Below are 16,381 nucleotides of genomic sequence, written 5' to 3'. Positions count from 1 at the left end.
CAAAGCTTCCCATCAGTCCAGCCATACTCAGAGGGGTCTCCCTTTAGTCAGGGAAGGGAGATAGTGTTTGCTTATGCTTTCCAATCCCTGGTACGTTTTCATTTTCTTGAAGCTTTGGTCTTTGTGACTTTTCAAACTTTTCTACAGTGGAGTAAGCAAGAGGAAGGAGTTGAATGTGTCATGGACCACTCTGGGAGGTAAGAAAAGGGTGTTTCCATGCCCGTTGGTGAACAGGGACCAGGCTGCCCCCAGGAGGGAGAATTATTGCTCCAAGCCTATTGAGTTCTCTGCCACAATCATGGGTAGTTGGACACCTGGGGGAATGGCCAAAGGCAAGGCAAAGCCAGAGAAGGGATGTGGGATCTGGGGGGGTCTTTTTCTTGCCCTCCTCCTTGGCTTCTGGAGGGATGAACCTGAAGGGACCTAGTATCCTCCCACCAGCTGCTCATCCTTATTCATGACACCAAGGGCCTCTGCTCCAGATGGTCCAGGACCCTGTACCCCTAAGAGAGGCCTAATTTCAACAACATGACTGACACCGAGCTGGACTCTGCCTCAGAAGCCCTAGGTTACAGTCCTTTCTCTGTTGCAAACTTTGGGCCTCTGTTTCCTCCCCTTTAAAATGAAAGGGGGTAACAGATGGGCAGCCTCCCCCACAACATTTCCCAGGATCTCTTACCCTTCCCCACAACTCCCAGTGACCCCTCTTCCCACCCCTTTTTGAGGGTCCCTTTTGTGCACTTGTTCCAAGCTAGATTTATGGATAAAAGGTACGAGTTATGACTCTGGGGCTGAAGAAGTCAGGACCAGGGCCAGGGGGAAGGAGATGGTCAGTGCCCTTGGGCCAGGGCCCTTCCAGGTTGTGCAATAGCTTTCCCTGGGCCTAGGCCTTCCTGGCCCCATTGCTGGAGATCCAGGTACAGTTAAAAAATCTTAGGGGGCCAACACATAGATCATAATGTCATAGGTTTAGAGGAGCAGGGACCTCAGGCCATCTAGTCAGATGCCCTCATATTACAGATGAGGAAATTGAGGTCCAAGAAGATGAAGGGGCTTGTCTGAGGCCACACAGGTAGTGTCATTGTGAGAGGGCAAGAAGAGGGGGAGACAAGTATTTAGTCTGATCTGAAGTGACCCCAAGGCCCAGGTCAGGGTCAGGTTTTGTTGCTTTTGTTAGATCTAGTCACAGGACATGAGGAGGGCCCCCAGCTCAAGCCTTAGTTCAGGCCTCCCAACATCCTTGATAAAAACACACTTGAAAAGTAGGCAAAGACTTCCCCTCTGATTTTTCAGAAATGGCACTGGAGTGTTCCCCTGGGGTAGCAGCAGCTCATACAGCTTGATGTGGTCAGAGAAGGAGGGGCCCAATTCCACCACCATTACTGCCTCTGTGACTTCGGACAGATTCCTGCTCTGATGCTCATTACCTGTGTGACCTGGATAAACCCCTTCTCTTCTTTAGGTCTCAGTTTCCTCTGCTGTAAAAAGAAAGGTTTGGACAAGATGGTATCTGAGGTCCTTTCCAGTTCTAGGGTTAAGATCTCATGATCTTAGAATCACAGAACTTGAGAGTTAAGAAGGACCCCTTAGGCCATCTAGTCCAGTCTTGACCTGTAGAGTAATCCCCCCTTCAAAATCTCTTAACTAGGAGTCATCCAGTCATCACTTGATGTGAAGGGGAGCTCACTACCTTCCAAAACAGACCTTTCCATTTCTAGACAACTTGATTCCTTATGAAGATTTTCCCTGCCATGTAACCTAAATTAGTCTTTACTGACCACTCCAACCCTTATTAGCTTTTATATGACTGATAAATCTATAGCACACAATTTAGCTATATTCTGTCTTGCATCATTTACCCTTGTTTCTGCTGTCTTAGGGGAGGGCAAGTTCCTAGGAGACAGAACTCATGGATCCTGTTTCTCCTGGGTTCCCTGCAATGCTCAGCACAGGACTGAGCCCATAGTTGGCACTCAAGAAACACATAAATTTCTGAAGCCCAGTAATTGTGATCCAGGTAAACCTATCCTGGAATTTTCAGTCTGGTTATAAAGCATCCATAAAGCTCTGTGTGTCAATTTTGGGAAGGTGATTTTTAAGGCTTCACTGAATCTGGGCTACATTTCCAGAAATCACAGAAGCTCCAAATATAAACGAGCAATTAACTCGTTTAAAGTGAATAGGACCACAGATTTGGTACTGGAAAGGGCTTTAGAGGTCAGCTAATCCAACTTCCTCATTTTGCCCATGAAGAAACTGATGTCTCATATCAATATTGCACTGGGTCTAGGGCCTGTGAAAAACATTTTATAATTTTTTTGTTTGTATGATGGAAATAAAGATCTCATCTTTAAAAAAATATGTTGCAAATACAGAAATGCTCTGAAGCTATTCTCCCAGTCCTCATTCAACATTGGCAGGTGAGGTCCTCAGAGGGTGACAGCCTCAGAATTCCAGGGTCCCCTCTAGTGACCCCACAGGACAAGCAGTTTGGGGGGAGAAACATGAGCAGCTGGGGGAATCAGGAAGAGGTTTGTGCAAAAGGTGATGTTTCAGATGAATCATGAAGGAAACCAGACATTCCAAAAGGTGAAGAGGGATTGCATTCCAGGCACAGGGAACAGGGCAAAAGCATGGAGGTTGGAGGAGGAATAGATTTGCAGAACAGCAATGTATGTCAGGATTGTTGAGTTCACAAAAAGGAGTAATGTATAAGAAGCCTGGAAAGGAAGGGCTAGCTTATGAAAGACTTTAAATGACTAGTAGAGTAGTTTATATTTGATCATAAAGTAATACAGAACCACTGGGATTATTGAGTAGGGGGTGATGTGGTCCAATGGATGCTTTAGGAAAAGCACTAAAGAGCCAGAGGGTAGGGGGAATAGATCTGAGTAGGGAAAGGATATAAGGAGACCAAATAGAATGGTAGTACAATAATCATGGCCAGACATAAGAAGGGCCTGAACTAGGCTGGTTCTTCTGTGAGTGGTGATTGGGGGTCACACAGGAGAAATGCAGAATCACAGACAATAAGATGTAATGAATGATTGGATGTGTGGCATGAGGGAGAGGGTGAGAAATGGAAGATTACACTAAAGTGATCCTAGGTGACCAGAGGAGCAGTAGTACCCTCAGTACTAACAGGGAAGGTCAGAAGGGGAGTAGGTTTGGGGGGAAAGATGATGAGTTCAGTTTTGGACATGTTGAGTTTGAAATGCCTACAGGACATCCACTGGGAAATGCCCAATAGATGGTTGGCGATATTTTTAGGAGGGAGAGAGAGACTAGGGCTGGGTATGGAGATTTGGGATTCATCGACATAGAGGTGGTAATTGAACCCATGGGAGTTAACAAGGTCACTGAGTGAGAGTATTGAGAAGATAAAGAAGAGATCCCGAGGAAGGACTTTGGGGATATATCCACCATTAGTAGACTTGGCATGGATAATTGTCCAGCAAAAGATACTGAAAAGGGAATGGTCAGATAGATAGAGGAGGACCAGGAGAGAACAATGAAAATAACATTTAGTGAGGAGACAGGATGCAAAAGGAGAGGTCTGGTCTACAGTGCCGAATGCTGCAGAGCGGTCACGAAGGATAAGGTCACGAAGAGGTCATCAGATTTGTCAACTAAGAGAGTACAGGCGATTTTGTAGAGTTTCAGTTACATGTTTCAAAAGCCATATTGCAAAAGTTTAGAAGAGAGAGGAGAGGGCCAGTCAATCAATATTAACCAGTGAACATTTATAAAAAGCCTACTATGTGCCAGGCATTGTGCTGGGGATACAAAAAGAGATAAAGACAGTTCCTGCCCTCAAGGAGCTTGCAGTCTAATGGGGGAGACAACCTACAAACAAACTATACAAAGCAAGCTATATTCAGGAGAATTAACAGAGAGAAGTCACTGCAATTAAAAGGGGTTGGGAAAGGCTTCCTGAAGAAGGTGGGATTTTAGTTGGAACTTAAAAAGCCAGGGGGGTCAGTAGTCGGAGCAGAGGAGAGAGAGCATTCTAGACGTGGGCAACAACCTGAGAGAATACCCAGAGTATTTTTCGTTTGACTCTAGAAGTAATAGGAGCCACTGGAGTTTATTGAATAGGGGGTGACAGATTTGTGTTTCAGGAAAATCCCTTTGGTCACTGAATGGAGGATGAATTAGAGGAGGAGAGGCCTGAGGCAGGCAGACCCACTGGCAGCTGTTGCAACCATCCAGGTGTGAAGTGATGAGGGTCTACACCAGAGTGGGAGCAGTGTCAGAGGAGAGAAGGGGACATGTTGGAGAGATGCTGCAAAGGTGAAATCCGCAGGCCTTGGCAACAGCTTGAATATGGGGGGTGAGAGATAGTGAGGAATTCTGGGTGATTCCTAGGTTGTAGGTCTGAAGGACTAGGCGGAGGGTGTTGGCCTGTGCAGTAACAGGGGGTGGGGTTGGGGGCAATAGAGGGAAAGATAATGAATTCAGTTTTGTATCTATTGAGTGAAGATGTTTATTGGTCATCCAATTCAAGATGTTCGAAATACAGTTGAAGATGCGAGATTGGAGGTAAGCAGAGAGTTTAAGACAGGATAGGTAGATTTGAGAATTATGAGTATAACTTTAATAATGAGGCCATTGGAGCTGATGAGGTCACCAAGTGAAGTAGTGTAGAAGGAGAAGAGAAGAGAGGCCAGGACAGAGCCCTAAGGGATACCTTGGGTCGGAAGGTATGACCTGGAGGAGAAGATCCAGCAAAGGAGACAGAGAAGGAGCAGTAAGAGAGGTAGGGCAGAGAGACAGAGAGAGCTGTCCCCAAAACCTAGAGGGAGACTATCAAGGAGGATAGAGTTGAGCCACATTGTCAAAGGCTGCAGAGAGCTCAAGGAGAGAGAGGATTGAGAAAAGGCTGTTGGATCTGGCAACTAAGAGATCACCGGCCACTTGTTAGAGAGCCATTTTGGTGGAAGGATAAGGTCCCAAGCCGGATTATAAGGGGTTAAGAAGAGTGTGAGAGAAGAGAGTGGAGGTAGCTGTGGGGTCTTTTCAAGAAGTTTAGTTACAAAAGGTAGAAGAGTTTTAGGATGATAGTAGAGACAGAAGGATCAAATGAGGATTTTTTTTTCCAGATAGGCATATTTGTAGACTGTAGGGAGTGAGCCAGTAGAGAGGGAAGAGATTAAAAAGAAAGTAACAGAGTGGGGATGGCAGAGGGGGCAGTCTGCTGGAGGAGATAGGAGGGAAGGGATCATTTGTGGTGCAGAGTATGGTCACTTCATCATGTGAGACACACATGGAGGAGATAGTGACTAAAGGCATCTGAAGAAGAGGGAGCTCTATGTGAACGGCCTCAATTTTTTCTGTAAAATATAAGGCAAGATTCTCAGTTGAGAAGGTTGAGCCAGGATGAGTCATGGGAGACTGAAGGAAGGATGAAGAGGTTTGGAAGCACTGATAGAAAGGGAGAGGGAGCTGATAAGGGAAGTACAGTAGGATTGCCTGGCAGCAGTGAGGGCCCACTTGAGTTTATGTAACATAAATTTATAGTAAACTCAGTCTGAGCAGTTGCATGATTTTCTTCGCCTTCTTCCAGCAGCTTGTGTGTAGGCAAGAAAGTGGCGAATGGTGGGAGGGATCCCAGGCTGAAGCTTGGCTTGGCATGATAAGAGGCGAGGGATTCAAGAGAAAAAGACAGTAAAGAATTGAATTGGTCAATGGGAAGAAGAGGAAAGCATGGCCAGTGAAGAGAGCATAAAATGTCAATAGATTAAATCAAACGAGGGAATTTCAGGATTCATGAATTGGAAACACTGAGAGTAAAGGGCTTTTTCACAGAGTTTGACTCAGAAGGAGAAAATACAGACTGATGGCCAGCGGGAATGATGGGGTCAAGTGAGGGGGTTTTTTTGTTGTTGTTTTTTTCTTTTTGGAGGGGGGAAGGCAGGGCAATTGGGGTTAAGTGAATTGCCCAAGGTCACATGGCTAGTAAGTGTGTCTTGTCTGAGGTCTGATTTGAACTCAGGTCCTGCTGACTCGAGGGCTCTATTCACTTCACCTAGCTGCCCCAAGTGAGGGTTTTTTTAAGGATGAAGAGACTTGGGTATAATTGTAGGAAACAGGAAGGAACCAATCATCAGAGATTGGAGTAAAGGAAGGCAAAACCAAGATTCAAACTCAGGCCCCGTGCTTCATAATTGGACATGCTAGGCTGTCGCTCTTTACAGAATGCTTTGGAACCAGTGTGAGAAGAAATACAGAAGTAGGGGGATTATGGGGCATGTCTGGGAATGGTAGCAGTTCAGCTTGACCAGAGTTTAGGGTGCAAAAGGAGGAGATAAGGGAGTTGGGACCAAGTGATGGAGAAGCCTGAATGCTATTTGAGGGAGCTGTGACAATTCTAGAGGCAGTGGAAGTCATTGAAGGCTTTTGAGCAGAGGAAGGACTGGTGTGAATTTGTTGGAAGAGGGAAGAGGCTCAGACTTGGCCAGGGAGAATCCATGAAATAAATAATTCATGAACATAATGAATTAATCTTAAAATATTGCTTTCATGATGTTACTTCCCTACTCAGAATCTTTCATGGCTTCCCATTTTCTGTAGGATGCTGTACAAAAGCTTTAGCCTGGCATTCGAAGCCCTCTGTCATTTGACCTTCACCTACATCTTTCTACTCGCTTTGAGCTCCCCATGTGAATTCTTCACCAAATCTGACAGGTCTTCCCTGTTGTGTGAATAGAACTTACGTTTTCCTTTGTCTGTGCCCATGTTGTTACATCTGCAGTGCCATTCTCTGCCCCTTGATAAATTCTACTCATCCTTTGAGGCCCAGTAGCAGACAGCCTCTCATCCCCAAAGCCTTCTCCAGTTGCCCCAGCTGGTTCTGTCATCTACACAGTAAAGAATAACTGCCAGCCTACCTGACCGTGTTGTTGCAATAATGACCGTTCCAGCTAGAATCTATAGAGCGCCCTTGTAGCTGCTCAGCCATCCAGTGTGTCCGACTCTTCCTGATGCCATTGGCCATAGCTGCCCATGGGGTTTTCTTGGCAAAGATATACTGCAGTTTGCCATTTCCTTCTCCATATATAGTGCCTGCTAGTGATATTAACTCTGGTCCTCACAACAAACCTGAGAGGCAGGTGTTATTATTATCCCCATTTTACAGTTGAGAAAACTGAGGCAAACAGAGGTTAAGTGAGGTACCTAAGGTCACCCAGCTAGTAAAATATTTGAGGCTGGATTTGAACTCAGGTCTTTCTGACTCCAGGCCCAACTCTATCCACTGTGTCACCTAGCTGCCTATATTCTACAAGGCCTGCCTCAGGTACCAACTCTTCCAGGAAGCCTTTGCCCTCAAAAAAAAAATTTCTCTCTCCCCTAAATTCCCATAGCACTATGTACCTTTCTCAGGTACCTAGCAAGTCTATTGAATGATAGAATCTGGGTTCCAGTCCAATTTATCTAGGTCTCAGTTTCCCCATCCATAAGGTAAAGGGGTCTCTTTCATCTCTAGAGCTGTGATTTTATGAGCATCTTCTTTGTAATCTCCTTGTCTGTGTGTCTTTCCCTACTTGGGGGAAGCTCCTGAAGGACCAGAACCATGTTTGATTTGTCTTTTCTTTTCAATTTTTAAATTTTGGGATTGGAAGAATTCAGTGATTTGTCTTTTTATGCCTCTTAATATATCTAGCACAGTACCTTGGATGTGGCAGTCACTTCATAAATGTTTTCTTATTTGAGATGTAGAATTCATCCAATAAGATAATACATGCAAATTGCTTTGAAAACCTTAAAAGTGCTATACAATAATATAACAAGTGCTAGTTATTATTGCTAATGAAAGAAGAGACAGTGTGGTGTGGTAGAAAGAGAGTTGGACATAGTCAGAAGACCTGGGTCCAAAGCCCATCTCTGTTCTTTACTAGGGCTAAATCATAGCCCTTTCTGAGCCTCAGTTTCCTCATCTGTAAAATGGAAGTTTGGGTTGCATCCAAAGAAGGGGCCAGCCATTGGGGGGGAAGGGTATGGAGCATGGCTTGCCCCCCAGGGTGTCAATTAGAGGGTGGGAAGATGTATCACACATTTAAAAAAATTTTTCAATTTATGGAATAAAACAAACATTTCTACACTTATTTCTAGCACAAGCCCACTTACCCTTATACCCCACAACTCCCCCACTCTTCGTCTCCCCTCCAACTTTCATCTCCCCATTCTGCCCTAGTGTCAGCCCCTCAAGGTGGTTACAGCCTAACTTCCCAGGCACTGAAAGTGTCATTGGGAAAACCCCCCTCTTCCAGGCAGATCACCTGTCACATAATGGTTGGCCAGCTCGCCCTTGAAAGGTGGTCTTGGTATAACCTCTCTACGTAAACCCCCTGCCCCTTCCAAAATAGGGTATGCCATGTGTATGAAACATGGCCATTGGCCAACGAGTAAGAGCCTCATCCCCTTGTGATTTGCAGTGAGTCAATACGGATCTCATAGGACGAGCAGGCATGGAGAAGAATTAAAAGCAGCGTCACAGATCTTTCTTCTTGAATCCACCTCACTTCCTGGCATCCCTGTTTACTATTACAGGCACCGCCATCTTTCCAGTCACTTGGGCTCCCAACCTTGTTGTCATCCTCAGCTCCTCACTCTGTCTCCACCATACATCCAGTCCCCTCCACTCCATCTCCCAGACACACCCGTTCCCCCCTAACGCCACCTCCAGGTTGCACAGGCCCTCATGCCTGCTGTCCCAGCCCACTTAGGTGCCCTTCGGGTTGGTCTCCCTGCCTCCCCACTCCCCACACCCCAGGTCTGGGCAGGTCACACCCACCACTCTTTCGGCTCTGAATCACAGACTGTCATCCTTTCTTGATTTCTATTCTTTTGTGTTTTACAATTCACACAATTATGTTTATAATAGCACATGCATAAAACTTCGAAATAAGGATGTATATGCATAGTGAAGATGTTCTCAAAACTTTATGTGATCAAGAAAATGGAGCCTTTGGATTAGACAATGCTCCTTAATAGTGATGCCTTCCCTCTAAGGATTAGCTCCAACTTAACCTCTCAGATTTCTCTATACAGTTTGCATGGCGTCTCCCCATTAGACTGTGAACTCCCCGAGAGCAGGGACTATCTTTTGCCTCTTTTGTATCCCCAGTGCTAAGCACAGGGCCTGGCACAAAAGTGGGGAACCTGTGGCCTCGGGACCACATGTGGCCCTCTAAGTCCCGAAGAAGCTGAATCCAAACTTCACAGAACAGATCTCCTTAATAAAAGGATTTGTTCTGTAAAACTTGGACTCAGACGAAAGGCCGCACCCGTGGACCTAGTAGGCCACATGTGGTTCCCTGCCCTTGAGCCCTAGCACATAGTAGGGGCTTCATAAGTGTTTTTTGACTGACCTGTAAGGCCTTTCCAGCCTGCCTCTGATAGTGTGCAGTTACTGCTGTAGCCCTCCTTACGCTGTCCTGCCACTTGGTGGCAGCAAAACACACCAAAAATCCCCCTTCCCCCACTTCTCCCTTAAGTTCTCAGTGGGAGGCGAGTCCCCGAGCCCCTTTCTAGTGGGGATGGAGGTGGCAGGGGCTCCTTCCCTGTCTGCCCGAGTGTTTGTGTGCCTACCTGTCTGCTGTCTTTCTATCGGTGTGCTCATGTGCAAGAGTGTGTGTGTGTGTGTGTGTGTGTGTGTGTGTGTGTGAAGTCAGGCCAGTCTGTCATGTTGGGTCCCAGAGGGAATGGATGGCCCGGATTCTTTCCTGTGCTCATGCCCACCGCAAGCCAAGCTGATTTCATTAGAGAGTCTGCCAGAGCCCCTTGACATCCGGGCATGCTCTCCAGAAGCACACCAGTCCCTTGCATGCAAACCAGGAGGTGGCTCTCCCTGCTCTTGCCTCGTCAGGGCAGGCCCGCAGAACTTGCAGCCTCGTTTACCCTCTTGTGTTTCCATTTATTTCTCTGCTCTCCTTCTAACTTGCCTGATATGATGGATTCTGAGAACCCGGGTTCAAGTCCTGCCACTGATAGTTAGGACCTGTGTGACTTCCCTTGCCTCAGTTCCTTCATCTGTAAAGTAGGGGAAAGCGTTTTGGATTAGATGAACTGAGGTCCTTTCCAGCTCTGCTCTGTGTTCGTTTCCAATCCCCCTCAAAGGCAGCCCTTCCCTCTGAGGGGATCCAATCTATCCTCTCTAGATCTTGCTGTGTGGCTCACACCTCCTCAAGCACTCCCAGCCTTCCATCTGACCGCAAAAGGCGGAGGCTGGCAGTGGCAGAGACCCTCCCTGCTCCTCCATCTCTAAGGAGGGACTTCTTGGGCTTCACAATCTCAGATGAAATCAGCTCTGCCACCAATACCTTCTAAGATCATCTCCCATCTGACTGCACACACAGCTTTAGATTGTGAGCTCCTTGAAGGAAGGGGCTGTCTTTTACCTTTTTTTGTACTTAGCAGAGTGCCTGGTACATAGTGGGAGCTTAATAAATGTTTATTGACTAGATTGACTTTGACTCTGATTTGTTGTTTCTGCTCCTTAGACTGAGCTCCTTCAGGACAGCTCCTGTCCTGGCAAAAACCTTTCTTTGTATCTCCAGCACTTGACTCCATGCCTGGCACTCGGTAGGCATTTAATAAATGCTTGTTGCCTGACATTCTTTCGGGGAAAACAGTGAGTATATGGGATGAATCATCACAAAGTAGATACGAGGTAATTTTAGAGAGAGAAGGGGCTTTCTTAAGAGACCTTACATTGACTCATCCTAGGTTTCAGAGATTTTGTGTGTATAGAAACTGGAGGCAGGGCAGAAAATACCTTTAACTAGGAAGTAGTATTTGAAGTGAGCTTTATAAGAGACTGAGGGATTCTGAGACTCAAAGGCAAGAAGGAAGAACATTCCAGGCGTGAGGGACCATTTGCAAAAGTATGGAGGTGAGAGATGTGTATGAGGAACAGCAAGTTGGCCAGTTTGTCCACAAGCTGTGTTTGTGAAGGGGAGAAATGTGTGATAAGCCTGGAATAAGTAGGAGGCCTTGTTTCCTAAAGGCTTACTGGGATGTTTCGTCCAGTCATGGAGATGAACCTGGATCTAGAAGGCTTTGCCAGTGGAATGCTAGCTCTGGAAGGTCCTACCAGCTGAAAGGAGCCGAGAAGATTAGATAGATGTCCGTTATCCAAGGCCTAATCTAGCTGAGTTCACAAGGGCTCATCACTAGGTTGGCCCCAGGGGGACAGGATGTTCCTGTACAGCAATTCTCAAAGACTGTCTACCAACCCCAAGAGGGATTGGCAAATGCGTCAGTGGAGGGCACTGCCCACAATGATGAAATCAGAGATCCTTGATGTATCTCTCAACTAGACTCCCAAGTCTGGCATTCTAGGCTCTACTCAGACTGGCCCCAGCTAGAATCACAGGAGCTAGTCCAGACTGTACCTGACTGAGAATTCCATCAACAACTGGGCATCCAGCTGCTGCTTGAAGAGCTCCAGTGAGGACGCACCCAGTACACCCCCAAGCAGCCCATGCCACTTTGGGGCAGCTGTAATTTTTAGAAAGGTTTTCCCAATACTAAGCCTAAACCTACTTTTTAATTTAAAAAAAAAAAAACAAATTCCAACTATTACTGCTGGTTCTGTTCTCTGGGGCCAAGCAGAAGGCATATCCCTCTTCCACCTGGCAGCCCTTCAGAACCTTGAAGGCACCTATTTCTTCCCTGTTCCTCCTCTTCCTCCTTATCCCCCAGGCTTCTCTTCTGCAGGCTAAACATCTCCGGTTCTTCCAGTAGATTCTCAGAGGACATAATTTAGAGGCTACTTCGTCTGCTTTTCCAACTCACTCTCAGCCCAATACACCCCAAGTTCCTGTCAAACTGAGCTACTCCTGATTCACTGGACATATCCCACCTTTCCCACCTCCATGCCTTTGTCCATGTAGTCTCCTTTGTCTAGAATGCCTTTTCTTTCCCTCTTCCCATCTACCTCTAGCCACCTGCGGAAACCGAGCCCATGCAAAGACCCAGCTCAACTGTCCCATCTTCCCTCGTCTTTTTGTTCTTCTAATAAGAACTCCCCTTTACATCACTTTGTAACCAAATTTCTGCACATTAGCTTATTTGATAATCACAAAATTTCTGTGAGAAAAGTATGGGATTATTATCCCCATTTTACAGATGAGGAAGCTGAACCTTAGAGAGTTTAAAGAATTTGCCCAGGGCTGGGTAGCAGGATTTGAATGCAAGTCTTCTTTTCATTTGGTCCTTATAACAACAGTGGGAGGTAGGGACAGTTATCCCCATTTCACAGATGAGGAAACTGAGGTTCAGAGAAGCTAAATGACTTTCCCAGTATCACACAACCTAATTGTATCTGAATAACTAGCTCCCTAGCTCCTAGACCATTCTGAGGGTCCGAACGTCTATGTTCTAGGAGATAAGGTAGAAGAGAGAAGTGGAGAGCTGAAGTCAGAGGCCTTGAGTTCAAATCCCCCGCCCACCAGAAGCTTTCTAACAGCATGACTTTAGACAAGTCATTTAACCAACCGGGACTCATTTTCTTCATCATTTCACTGCCTTAGATGGCCTCTTAGCCCTAGATTTATGATCTCTTAGCAATCTGCAGGCATTTAATTAAGCACCTACTATACGCCGGGCCCTGTGCTAAGGGCTGGGGTTACAAAGACAGGAGGGGAATGTTTCTGTGCTCCAGAATCCAGCATTCTTAATGATCCCTGACACTGAGCTCTTGGGGACGTGGGAGAGTGGTGTGGGACTGGGCTCTAGTCCTTTGCTACTTTCATTGAATTTCCTAAAGTTGTAACCACTCTCCCTCAAGTCAGTATAACCGATATTCATTCTGCCTCATTTTGAGGGGCAACCAGAAGCCCTTCAACATCCCCTCTCTGATTCCGGGTCCCCTGCTGTCTCAAAACATGAAACCAACTAATCCTTCCAGGATTACGCTCACGTGACATTGCTTCGTGCTCTCTTCTTCCCTTCCCCTTTGTTAGCTGCCATCTCCTCCCTGATTTCCCCCTTTTTTCTTTTTGATTGTATTGTGTAGCGCCTGTCAAGGCCTCCCTCTGCCTGGTCTCTCCGTTGCTCAAGGTGGGCCTGACCGAAAGCAATAGGATATCGGTTCCTGTCCACTTGGGGGCACCTGATTTGTAAGGGGCAAAAGACAGGCCAACCAGCCTTGAAAATGACCGCATCGTCACCTTTGAAAATCTACTGTGGGTTGGCAGCTTCTCTCTAGGAGATTTAGCTGCAAGCATTTTCTAGGAAACTAGAACATAGGTGCCAATGACACCAAAGTCAAGAGTCTGGTTCTATCCCAGAAGAATGTAAAGCTCCCTGAGGGCAGAAAATGTAGTAATGTTTTTCTCTTTACATCCTTTATACCTAGTTCAGTGACTGGCAAATGGTAGATGCTTGCAATATTTGGGGGGTTGAGTGGGTTGAACTGGATTGGATTAGGTTGAATTGAATTGAACTGGGTTGGATTCGATTCTGTTTCATGGCCAAAGGAAGAATCCCAATGGCAACCATCCATTGGAATGTCTCATTGACAAGCAATCCCCATTCCTAGAGAAACAATTCCGAATTTATCCCCTGCTAAGGGTAGTTCATAAATGCCCTCTTTTAATCTGAGCCAATCCAAGGAGCATTCATGAAGCATCTTTTTTGTGCCACACACTGTGTTCAGCACTGGAGAAAGAGAGGCAGTATGAAAAATAGTCCTGGCCTTCAAGAAGCTTACATTTGGGGTCAAAGCCCTTCCTAGTCTGGCTCCGATCTCCCTGTGACAAGGGCCTTGCTAACGAGGGCCCAGCCCTGGGAGCACGGCGATGTTTTATGAGCTTGTTCCTGGGCCTGTGGAAGTGGAAGACTCTTTTCTCCATTTTTAAGCATGCACAGGTATTCTAACACTGTTTCCCATCTGCCGACTGCTTGTATTTCGGTTGGCTGCTGGGCTGGAATTGAGAATGCATTCAAGACTAGCCCAAAGAGTAACACAGTCGTTTTCTTCACCTAGTGGTGATTGAGGAGGATGAACGGCTGTAGACCTCTGGTGGGGAAAGGGCTTAAGACACCCACTCACTGGAGGGCCTGTTATTGCTGAGAGATGAGGCCTCCTGCTACCAACTTCTGGTCTCCCTCGCCAAGTTGATACATAACCATGAACACGACATCTCTGTTTCTTTGCCCGGCTGCATTTGTTCATTTCTACTCTTAAATAAATGAGTGTTAGACATGGTACAGACCAGGCATGACCTTGTAAGGTCTCAACAAGTCCAGGGACAGAAGACCACGCCAGAGTTTGCTACCTGAGGCCCCAACCTACTAGTGATCTGACTCTGCAGACAAGATGTCATTTTCTGAAGCTACTATTTCATTGGCTACGCAACATTGGGGAGTGAGCCTGCTGGGTCACACAATGTTTTGTGACAAATTGCTTTGAGTTTGAACCCACTTTCCGCAGGTAGGAGGTATGGTATAAAGGGAAAGTGTTCCCCCAGATATTTGAAGGAAAAACTTTGTAACTTCTGGTCTTGCTATATCTTTTCCATAAACATCCCTTTGTAAAAAGCTAATTGGTGTGGGTTAAATGATAGTGGGGTTTGAATCTGAGTTAATCAATGATATAAAATAAGTGCTAACTATAACTGATGATTGACATTGAAGGAAAACTCACAAGAATGGAGGCTTGATAGACTAGAGACAATCCCACAGCCCCTCAGGGTTATTACCCTAGAACCTTGAAGGGGAGTACATAACTATGTGGCCTTGCTTTGAGGGATCTGACTCATCTGTGAGTGGGAGTCATGATAATGACCCACAGAGTCTATAAAGGCCTACACATCTTTCCGCATCTGTCCCCCATCTCCCCCCTTCATACGCTTGCTGTATATACAGCATTCCGTTTTCAGGCTTCCAGACCTCTGCAGCCCCACATCCACACCCTCCCCATGCCTGGAATATTCTCTCTCCTCACTTTTACTTCTCTTGGAATCCCTGGCTCCCCAAAGTCCACCTTTTTTATTGTCTCCTCCCCAGTTTTTAGTGCTTCCCTCAATTACTATGTATTTTCTTTGTCTCTGTTTTGTATTTATTTTCTACAAGTGCACATATTGCTGTCTTCCATCCCCCTAAACCTGTAAGCCCCTCGAGGGCAGGGACCATTTCCCTTTTGTCTTAGCATCTCAAACCCAGCACTCAGCTCACAGTTGCTATGTGATAAATGCTTATGGAATTAACTTTGATTCTGGTTCCACGGCCAGAGGATTCCTGAATGTCAGTCAATGCCTGCCTGCATTTGAATGAATTCACGCAAACCTATCCACACACCTGGAAGAAAATAACTCAATGATGTAGGCCATATTGATAGGGTCAACCCAATCTAAGTATTATTTATGAAGTGTCTACTATGCACCCGGCACTATTGCCAACAGTCCCTTCCTTGTAGGGGCTCACATTCTCCTGGGGAGGTGGGGGACCCAACATATGCACAGATTAGCATGTACATGGAAACTTTCATAGAGTGTCCTCTCATGACATGTGTAATTTCTGTTCTATCATTTTCACAGGTCATGAATCTGATCCCAGAAACAGAAGAAAGTCTATCTGGTTAGTTCTGAGGTCCCGCCTGGGTGAAGGACACTCCCAGTCTTATTAGAAACCTCTGCTTTCCCTGAGTTACCCAACCTGTCCATCTCAGCACTTGATTGCTGACATTTTGTACAACCAGGCAGCTTTCTATTTCAACATTGCCTGTTACAAGGCACACACTGCCAGGGTATTCTGCCCAGCCCATCAGAATTACCGGCTTGGAATCTACTCCATTCTTTCAAGGAGTGAGTCACAGAATCCATTCTGAGTTTCTCTGAGGACAGTAGCTGAGTCTTCTCAGCTAGTCCAATCCTCTACCAAATAAAGGGATTTGATTCTAAGAATATGGCTGCTCGTTCTCCCTCACCTTTCCAAGTAGTTAACTCCTCATTTGTGGGACAGCATTATGGTTACAGGCCAGGCTTGGCTTTAGGAAGGTTAAATTTCCTCTGATACATACTAGCTCTGTGGCCTTGGGCAAATCCCTCTATAACTTCAGGGAAGAAGCTAGAACTACGATTTACCAAGGATTACCTATCCACGTTGGCAGAGGGAGTTTTCGTGCCAGGAGTTCCTCATGCAGGTGAAATCACAGTTTGGGACTGAAAACTTGGTGGGACTGAAGACATTAAAAAAAATGTTTTCACTTGAGTCATTTGGCAGGATCTGGACCTGGCCACGGTGAGCCTTTCAGTTCCGGTATTTCCAGTTGAGTACAGACCTCAAAAGGGACTCACCCAGGCTGGAGGGTGGTGTGAGAAGAAAGTGAATCTGTGACTAAGACTACATTAGCCAGAAGAATGGCTGGTCACTG

General features: G+C 46.1%; 1 long non-coding RNA gene across 1 annotated transcript in view; it reads left to right on the top strand.

Annotated features, from left to right (window-relative positions):
- Positions 1–16,118, top strand: part of LOC138154196 (uncharacterized) — an 18,951-nt gene extending 2,833 nt beyond the window's left edge. Inside the window, exons 2-3 of the long non-coding RNA XR_011166570.1 lie at positions 148–197; positions 15,546–16,118. This is a non-coding gene — a long non-coding RNA (uncharacterized lncRNA). The remainder of the gene's footprint in view (positions 1–147; positions 198–15,545) is intronic.
- The last annotated feature ends 263 nt before the right edge of the window (positions 16,119–16,381 follow it).

This window comes from Petaurus breviceps, unplaced genomic scaffold (assembly GCF_028583685.1).
Source record: "Petaurus breviceps papuanus isolate PSGF00001 unplaced genomic scaffold, PetGlider_PUasm1.0 91041, whole genome shotgun sequence".
NCBI classification, from domain to species: Eukaryota; Metazoa; Chordata; class Mammalia; order Diprotodontia; family Petauridae; genus Petaurus; species Petaurus breviceps.
This window is presented reverse-complemented; position numbering and strand designations above follow the sequence as displayed.